Source organism: Poromitra crassiceps, assembly GCF_964638095.1.
Source record: "Poromitra crassiceps genome assembly, chromosome: 23".
Lineage (NCBI taxonomy): Eukaryota > Metazoa > Chordata > Actinopteri > Beryciformes > Melamphaidae > Poromitra > Poromitra crassiceps.
Genome location: NC_139639.1, coordinates 4,302,394 through 4,312,393, shown reverse-complemented (window position 1 = coordinate 4,312,393; position 10,000 = coordinate 4,302,394). Strand labels below are relative to the sequence as shown.

Sequence of the window (10,000 nt, the reverse complement as noted above, 5' to 3'; positions counted from 1 at the left end):
CCACACACACACACACACACACACACACACACACACACACACACACACACACACACACACACACACACACACACACACACACACACACACACACACACACACACACACACACACACACCTCACTCAGGTTTGTAACTTTCCTTACAGTTCCTTTATTGATTTACTGTTCTGGTTTCACAAAGCATCATTATTGCCATATTCCCCTGGTGGGATTTTAATCAAATCAAACACTGCCTACAGTCTCAGAACATAATGGGGGGAAAAGTATTGAGTAAATTGTGGTGAAGACTGGTTACTTTCTAATTACAATCCACCCCAATCACATAAATCATGTCTGCAATGAGTCTAGATCACTCTCACAGGAGCCAAATCACATAAATCATGTCTGCGTTGAGTCTAGATCACTCTCACAGAGGCCAAATCACATAAATCATGTCTGCGTTGAGCCTAGATCACTCTCACAGGAGCCAAATCACATAAATCATGTCTGCGTTGAGTCTAGATCACTCTCACAGAGGCCAAATCACATAAATCATGTCTGCGTTGAGTCTAGATCACTCTCACAGGAGCCAAATCACATAAATCATGTCTGCGTTGAGTCTAGATCACTCTCACAGGAGCCAAATCACATAAATCATGTCTGCGTTGAGTCTAGATCACTCTCACAGGGGCCAAATCACATAAATCATGTCTGCGTTGAGTCTAGATCACTCTCACAGAGGCCAAATCACATAAATCATGTCTGCGTTGAGTCTAGATCACTCTCACAGGAGCCAAATCACATAAATCATGTCTGCGTTGAGTCTAGATCACTCTCACAGGGGCCAAATCACATAAATCATGTCTGCGTTGAGTCTAGATCACTCTCACAGGAGCCAAATCACATAAATCATGTCTGCGTTGAGCCTAGATCACTCTCACAGGAGCCAAATCACATAAATCATGTCTGCAATGAGTCTAGATCACTCTCACATGGGCCAAATCACATAAATCATGTCTGCGTTGAGTCTAGATCACTCTCACAGGGGCCAAATCCCATAAATCATGTCTGCAATGAGTCTAGATCACTCTCACATGGGCCAAATCTCATAAATCATGTCTGCAATGAGTCTAGATCACTCTCACAGAGGCCAAATCACATAAATCATGTCTGCGTTGAGTCTAGATCACTCTCACATGGGCCAAATCACATAACTCATGTCTGCAATGAGTCTAGATCACTCTCACATGGGCCAAATCACATAAATCATGTCTGCAATGAGTCTAGATCACTCTCACAGAGGCCAAATCACATAAATCATGTCTGCAATGAGTCTAGATCACTCTCACAGAGGCCAAATCACATAAATCATGTCTGCAATGAGTCTAGATCACTCTCACAGGAGCCAAATCACATAAATCATGTCTGCATTGAGTCTAGATCACTCTCACAGAGGCCAAATCACATAAATCATGTCTGCAATGAGTCTAGATCACTCTCACATGGGCCAAATCACATAAATCATGTCTGCATTGAGTCTAGATCACTCTCACAGAGGCCAAATCACATAACTCATGTCTGCGTTGAGTCTAGATCACTCTCACAGGGGCCAAATCACATAAATCATGTCTGCGTTGAGCCTAGATCACTCTCTCACAGGAGCCAAATCACATAACTCATGTCTGCGTTGAGTCTAGATCACTCTCACATGGGCCAAATCACATAAATCATGTCTGCGTTGAGTCTAGATCACTCTCACAGAGGCCAAATCACATAAATCATGTCTGCGTTGAGTCTAGATCACTCTCACAGGAGCCAAATCACATAAATCATGTCTGCAATGAGTCTAGATCACTCTCACAGAGGCCAAATCACAATCATGTCTGCGTTGAGTCTAGATCACTCTCACAGGAGCCAAATCACATAAATCATGTCTGCAATGAGTCTAGATCACTCTCACATGGGCCAAATCACATAAATCATGTCTGCGTTGAGTCTAGATCACTCTCACAGGGGCCAAATCACATAAATCATGTCTGCAATGAGTCTAGATCACTCTCACATGGGCCAAATCTCATAAATCATGTCTGCAATGAGTCTAGATCACTCTCACAGAGGCCAAATCACATAAATCATGTCTGCGTTGAGTCTAGATCACTCTCACATGGGCCAAATCATATAAATCATGTCTGCGTTGAGCTTAGATCACGCTCACAGGGGCCAAATCACATAAATCATGTCTGCAATGAGTCTAGATCACTCTCACATGGGCCAAATCTCATAAATCATGTCTGCAATGAGTCTAGATCACTCTCACAGAGGCCAAATCACATAAATCATGTCTGCGTTGAGTCTAGATCACTCTCACATGGGCCAAATCATATAAATCATGTCTGCATTGAGCTTAGATCACGCTCACAGGGGCGGCTCTAGCTGAAGGAGTTCGAGCCACAGAAGCAATCAGCCGTGCTCCACTGAGATGCGTCCATACTTAACCACCGCGCGCCGCACACACAGCGTTACACACACAGCATTACACACACACACAGCATTACGCACACACAGCGTTACACACACACAGCATTACGGACACACAGCGTTACACACACACAGCATTACGCACACACAGCGTTACACACACACAGCATTACGGACACACAGCGTTACACACACACAGCATTACGCACACACAGCGTTACACACACACAGCATTACGGACACACAGCGTTACACACACACAGCATTACGGACACACAGCGTTACACACACACAGCGTTACACACACACAGCGTTACACACACACAGCGTTACGCACACACAGCGTTACACACACACAGCATTACGCACACACAGCGTTACACACACACAGCATTACGCACACACAGCGTTACACACACACAGCATTACGGACACACAGCGTTACACACACACAGCGTTACGCACACACAGCGTTACACACACACAGCATTACGGACACACAGCGTTACACACACACAGCGTTACGCACACACAGCGTTACACACACACAGCATTACGGACACACAGCGTTACACACACACAGCATTACGGACACACAGCGTTACACACACACAGCATTACGCACACACAGCGTTACACACACACAGCATTACGGACACACAGCGTTACACACACACAGCATTACGCACACACAGCGTTACACACACAGCATTACGCACACACAGCGTTACACACACACAAAGTTAGTTCTCCATTGCATTGAATGGCTTGCAGCAGCTTAATCCTAGGGCTAAGCAAATTCTCCTCCTCAAGCCTCCCTGCTGCTCTGAGAGAGGACAGAAGGAAGTGGAGGAGACGAGGAAAGGAAACCAGGAAATGCTGGAGCAGCGATAAGAGAGAATTAAAAAAGAAATATGGTGTGTGAGAGAGAGAGAGAGTGAGAGTGAGAGAGAGAGAGAGTGAGAGAGAGAGAGAGAGAGAGAGAGAGAGAGAGAGAGTGAGAGAGAGAGAGAGAGAGAGAGAGAGTAATAAGAGGGCAGATTAAGGTAATGAAGAGAGAATCAAAGGAACATCAGAAGTGGAATACTGAGGCTTAGACAGGGAGGAGACAGGAGCGCCTCACTCTCACACGTACTGTACATCTGAGAGACGCAGGAGTGACAGTGAAGACAGAGATCAATAAATGGCTGCGACACTAGAGGTTATCAGGTTAATCAGGCCTAAATGATGAACAGTTGGTGTGTTTACAGAGCAGAGCGGGGGAGGGGAGCTGAGGAGGAGGAGGAGGGGGCAGGGAGGAAGACAGCGAGAGGAAACTAAAAGGATTCAGAGGTTCATTAAACCCATAATGGCTTTTCTTGCAACTTGGAACCTCTCCCAAAAAAACCAAATTGCGATGGCGTTGTTTTGATGTGTTAGCTAATGTCTTCTGACAGAGCTTAATCACTTACTGTAACTTCTGACAGAGAGAGAGAGGGAGGGACAGAGAGAGAGAGAGAGAGAGAGAGAGAGAGAGAGAGAGAGGGCACTGAATGGCTTTGAGAGCTACAAATAATATACCGACTGTAAAATTCAGTAAGATAAATTGGATCGCTGCTTCTGTGGACCTATTTGTCACACACAGCAGTTAGCCTGGGATTTAATGGCCATTAACCTGTAGTGTAAAGTAATGATGTATAGAAAGCAGGACACATTGAGCAGCTGAAACATGAACCTGTAATGTAAAGTGATGATGTATAGAAAGGACACATTGATCGGCTGAAACCAAACAGTTGGGAGCTTGGCACGCGGGCAGGCAGGACATTGCATAAGTGCCAGAGGAATCTCCTGCTCACTAAGCATGGCTTAATCCGCCTTTCTCTGAAGCCAGTAGGAACCATAGGTCCCAAAGCCTTGTTTCCCCTGGGGACTGTTGTGATGTGACGGCCCAGAAGTTGGCATACACTCCTATAGAGAGCCGCAGGAACGAGTCCGGAAATCATCGATGCTAACACTCCTGGTTCTTCACTGTTTTCGCCAATGGGATTTTTGAATGGGTTTTTGGCGCGATGCTTCTAATAAGGTCTCTGGGCAACGCAAGCTTAATCAAATGCGAACCAGTGTTTAGTAATATCATCTTCACACATGAGGACCACTTTTATGAGTTTTGAAGCTTTTACGCGCCGTTAAAAGGGCGGCTAGCTAGCAAACGGCTAAATGAGACTACAGTGTTGAGTCGACGGGGATATATACGTCAATAACGTCATCACACGACGAATACGGAAATTCTCTTTCCCTCACCTGGTTCAGCCCGGGGTAATCAGTGCACACATCAACAACAGTCCAGGTTGAGTGCTGACGTGACGTGGAAGCCTATGCGACAGTGTGTAGTTCTGGATTAGCTTAGCTCGAGCTTTTTACTTCTAGGGCTCGCATTTACGCTACAAAACTCATGAAAGTGGTCCTCATGTGTGAAGATTATCCGACTGAACTCTGGTTCGCGTTTGATTACGCTTGCGTTGCCCAGAGACCTTATTTGAAGCATTGCGGCAAAAACCCATTCAAAACTCCCATAGACAGAAACAGTGAAGAACCAGGAAGTCCGGGACTTCCGCGTTCTGACTACAAAAATACGTCATCCCCGCGGCTCTCTATGGTATACTCTACTAGCCTTACAACACATGACAGATTTTGACCTTGACATTAGGTTCATTCACTGCAATCTATAGCATTATTCCAACATTTGTGTCTTTGCCTGCAACCAGAAGTAGCTGACATGTCTACGACATGTCACGTGACATGACATGTCACATGACATGTGACATGTCACATGACATGTGACATGTCTACGAGGAGCTGCGTATTGTTCTGCCTCTACCAAATAAATAGGTGCAAAATAATGCACTTTCTTTAATTGGGCTGATGAATCATCAAATCTTCAGTAAATGAGCAGGGGTCTGTAATGGAAAAATTGCTGAAATGCCCTGCTGATCCATCAATAATGAGATATCCGTTTCAAGTGTTTTTAGGAGGTTTTTATTCTACATTAACATCTGTGCACAGAGGTCTCTTCCCGACCACGTTGTCAGAATAGAGCCCCGAATCATCGTTTACAACACATCATATACTATGATGTGATACTATGTGATACTATGTGATACTATGTGATACTATGATGTATACTATCATATACTATGACACCCGCCCCCCACCCTGGAGGGCAGTACTTGTCCACTTCATTCAACCTCTCTCCAACTCAGTATATTTCCATGACATCAATAGTTAATCTGATGTTCACGAGACATAACAATCCAGTCTATTCCCTCAAAGCAAGATACATGTTCTCCCTGTACGGCAATATTCTGCAATGATGAAGAACATAGTTCACAAAATACATCTTAGAAGGACCATAGTTCATAAGCAATCAATCAATAAGCACTCAATCAATAATTTGCTATCACAGGTCTCACCCTTGATATTGTAGCGTTCCAGGTAATCCAGGTATTACCTGTAATGTGATGTGCAATAGAAGTGTCTAGATTGCAGCTAGGAACTAATGTGTGTGGGTGTGTTCCTAGGGGGAAGGGGGTATATGGGACCAGCGGCCGGGGGCCGGATGTCAGTCTAGTTCTGGGAGCGAGCTAGAGCGGGTGTCGTGTGTGGAGCTAGCTGGGAAGCTAGCTGCTAGGAGCTGAATGAGCCTGTGAATAAAGAACCTGTACCAACTACAACTCTCCGTTCCTTGGCGTATCAGCGATATGCTACATTGGTGTCAGCAAGTGAAGCGGTAACGCCTGATTCGGTCGAGAGGGGAGAGAGTGACGAGGAACGGCGGAGAAAAGTTGGAGATCAAAGGCTCGAGCGACCTAGTGGTAGCAAGCTAGCTCCGTGTGCTAGCTGCTAGGAGACCACGTGTGATGGTGCGCGAGGAAGAATGGCCATCGGTGAACGGGAGAAAAGAGGAGCTGACGACGGAGATCAGCTCGATGCTGGCGGGCATGGAAGCCCGTGTGTTGAAAGAAGTCAGACGGCTGGTGGAAGAGACTCCTGCCTGGGCAGTAGAGGTGATGCGGGCGCTGCGGGAAGTCATGCAGCGGGTGGATTTGATGAGCGCGGAGGTAATGCAGTGTGGAGAACGGCCGGAGGAGCCACAAAATAGACTGTGTTGGACCTGTGGAGAACCGGGCCACGTGGCGAGGTGGTGCCGAGGCGGTCCCGGGAGACGGACCGGGTATGCGGGACAACGACATGGACAGCAGGGAGCCTGCTGGGCATGCGGAGCGATCGGACATCTAGCTAGAGAGTGTCGAGAAGCTGTCGGGGACTGGAAGACAACGAGAGAGGAGAGACGTGCAGGCGGCGGACAGGTGAGGCTTTGTTGGACTTGCCAGTCGCCTGAACATTTAGCCAGAGACTGCACTAAGGGTGTGGGCGCTGGAAGAGACACACAGCCGGGGGAGCAGCCGGAGCAACAGGCAGAGGAGCAGCGGAGTAGCGGAGCAGTGGAGCAGCCTGAGCTACAAGCAGCGGAGCAACGGGGCAGTACAGAGCCGATTGTTCTGGGCAGGAGAGTGACGGTTGAGCCGGCCCAGGCTAGCTGCTCTGCATACCAGCCAGTAGTGGCGGAGATCACCATCAGTGACGAGACAATCAGAATAATGGGGATTGTGTTGAACAGCCAGAAGGAAGGGAGAGACATCACCTGCAATGCTGTTACAGTCGGGGGAGCGGCGCTCGTGTCCCCGGGGGAGCGAGAGGGGTCAAGGCCGGAGGAGACGGCCCAACCAAGCCGCTACACACCCCCCACGGCTGCACTGCAGAAAGCCGAGGTGGAGATCGACGCCGATGGTGTTCGCCCTGCTGTCCTCAACACGCCGCCCCCTGGGGGAGCGGGACGGGAGGACGAGCGAGTGCAAGAGCTGGACGACGACGACAGGGTCATCTGGGATGTCGACGTGGGTGAGTGGATACGCAGACAGAAGGAGGACGCGGATATCGGTCCGGTGTTCGCGTGGGTAGTGGCCGGACGCCGGCCCCCTGTGGAGGAGATTCACCTGTGTTCTGGTGCCACGAAGGGACTGTGGAACATGTTTTCGGACCTGCATCTGAGGGGAGATGGGGTTTTGGTGAGAAAGGGGCACGGGAAAAGCGGGACCCAGTGGGTTGTACCTAGTTGCCTGCGAGAATTGGCACTGAGGGTGGCGCACGTGGGCACAGGATCCAGTCATTTTGGGACTGAAGAGACACTCAGCCACATCCGTAGAGTTTACTACTGGGGCAAACAAAAGGAGGACGTGCGGAGATACTGCAGTGCGTGTGAGGACTGTAGAGCACAGAAAAGGGACCGAAAAGAGTCACCTTGCGAAGGACTAACCCCACTGGGGGTGGAGAAGGACTAGCGTGCTTCAGGTGGGACAGAAGCTGTAAAAGGGGGGGATGGAAATGGTGGTTTAAATGAATGTGTAAAGAAGAAAAGAGAAATAAGGTAAATGTTGGGGTCTAATGTTGAACTGAAATGATATGTGGGTTGAATTGAAAATGAGTGTAAAGAAAAGAGGGAAAACGTAAATGGGGTTGAGTTAAATTGAAATGTGTGTAAAAAGAGAATTGAAATGTGGGTTGAATTTAGAGGAATGGGGAAAGAGGAAGGAATGAAAAGAAATGCAAACGGTGGTGGTGGAATGCGAAAAGAAGTGTGCTGAAATATAAGAGACTATGTGGTGATGGAAAAATGTTGTGGGGTGTTGTGTTTTGGTACAGGGGGGATATGTGTGTGGGTTGTGCATGTCGCGTGGAAGCGACATTATTGTTGGGCGGGGAGTATGTAGCGTTCCAGGTAATCCAGGTATTACCTGTAATGTGATGTGCAATAGAAGTGTCTAGATTGCAGCTAGGAACTAATGTGTGTGGGTGTGTTCCTAGGGGGAAGGGGGTATATGGGACCAGCGGCCGGGGGCCGGATGTCAGTCTAGTTCTGGGAGCGAGCTAGAGCGGGTGTCGTGTGTGGAGCTAGCTGGGAAGCTAGCTGCTAGGAGCTGAATGAGCCTGTGAATAAAGAACCTGTACCAACTACAACTCTCCGTTCCTTGGCGTATCAGCGATACGCTACAATATTCTGAAATAAGAATGTGATCTTTCCGTTTTTTGCAGCCTGCGGTGTCTTAAAGGTATATTATGCAACAATTTCATTAAAAACATTCATAGACTTATACAAAAGTTTCCCCTCAAAACCATCACTGGCCCATATAATTTTGTGGCAGTGTGTTTATGTGATATGAGATGCTGCCCCCTGCTTGTATTTTCGTGCTTTAACATTTGTTTCGGCTGGTTGGGACTATTCTGACCGGCAACATGTTTAGAGCCCCATGTCGGGGCGTGTAGCGCCCAGCCAATAACATCGCTCAGTTTGGAGCAGCTCAGCCAATAGCATCGCTAAGATGTTCTCAGGGTGGAGCAGCTCAGCACAGCTGGAGTCAGCGGACTACCAACACGGAAGTGCGGCACCTTTCCAGAGCATTTTACGAGCTGTTTGGAGCTTATATCTCCATGGTTTGTAGGTATGTGTGTGTTTATTTGCGCTTTTATAACATAACCACTGTGAAACTATCAGGGGAAAAAGTCCAACCACGAAAATACACACAGGGGGCAGCGTCTCTGCACATAAACACACCACCACACAATTGTAATGGGTGATAAGTGATGATTTAGATGGAAAGCTTTTGTATGAGATTGTAATGAAATAGTTGCATAGTCTACCTTTAATGTTTTAAGACGTTTTTGGGTCAAATCACAGAGAGAGCGTTTATTCCTCTATGTCAGCTGGAAATCCTCCAGAGAATATGGGCCCTATTCTCCCACAGGCCTTCGGCGCTAAAACGGGCCTTAACCGCAAAAAAACGTGCCTTGCGCCTGTTTTGGGACGATATCAATATGGCTTTACGCTGCCAAATGCGCTTTAGGCCGAATGGGCGTGGCGCAGTCCCAGAATGGGCCAAAGTGGGCGTGTCGGCCTTAAATCTCGGCGTACTGATATCTTCGCACCTGGCGTAAATTTAGCGCTTTGCGCCTTTGAAAACCAGGCCTATTCAGTGCGCCAGTGCTCTTCTGCCTCTCCCCTGTCACCCTTCTCTGTCTCTCTCTGAAACCAGGCCTATTCAGTGCGCCAGTGCTCTTCTGCCTCTTCTCTGTCACCCTTCTCTCTCTCTCTCTGACTCCCTCGCTTAGACAGGCACAACACACTTCCCATATAGGAAAAATAAGTTGTAAGTTGTCTGGCCTGTCCCAGCATGCATTCTGCTTCTCCATTTCGCTACTAAATAGCAACCAAATGAGGCGAAATAGATATAAAAGGTCGATCTAAATTAATGTGTAATGGTAACACAACCTGCAATTGTACACATTTCAATATTGGACCAAATGAAACATCGAAATGAATACACCACCCTATGTGAAACATATATGTCCTCCTGGGCCTATATATATCTCTTGTCGATTTAACGTGATTTAGATAAGTGACAGCGGAACGCGCTGCGGAACTATACATGTGCTATACTGTGATGTCCG

The 10,000-nt window shown here is 47.5% G+C and overlaps 1 protein-coding gene across 1 annotated transcript in view; it reads right to left on the bottom strand.

The window, feature by feature from the left end:
* Positions 1-10,000, bottom strand: part of LOC310797385 (adenylate cyclase type 1-like) — a gene marked incomplete at both ends in the record, with an annotated part of 47,230 nt that overhangs the window by 36,187 nt on the left and 1,043 nt on the right. The window lies entirely within an intron of this gene.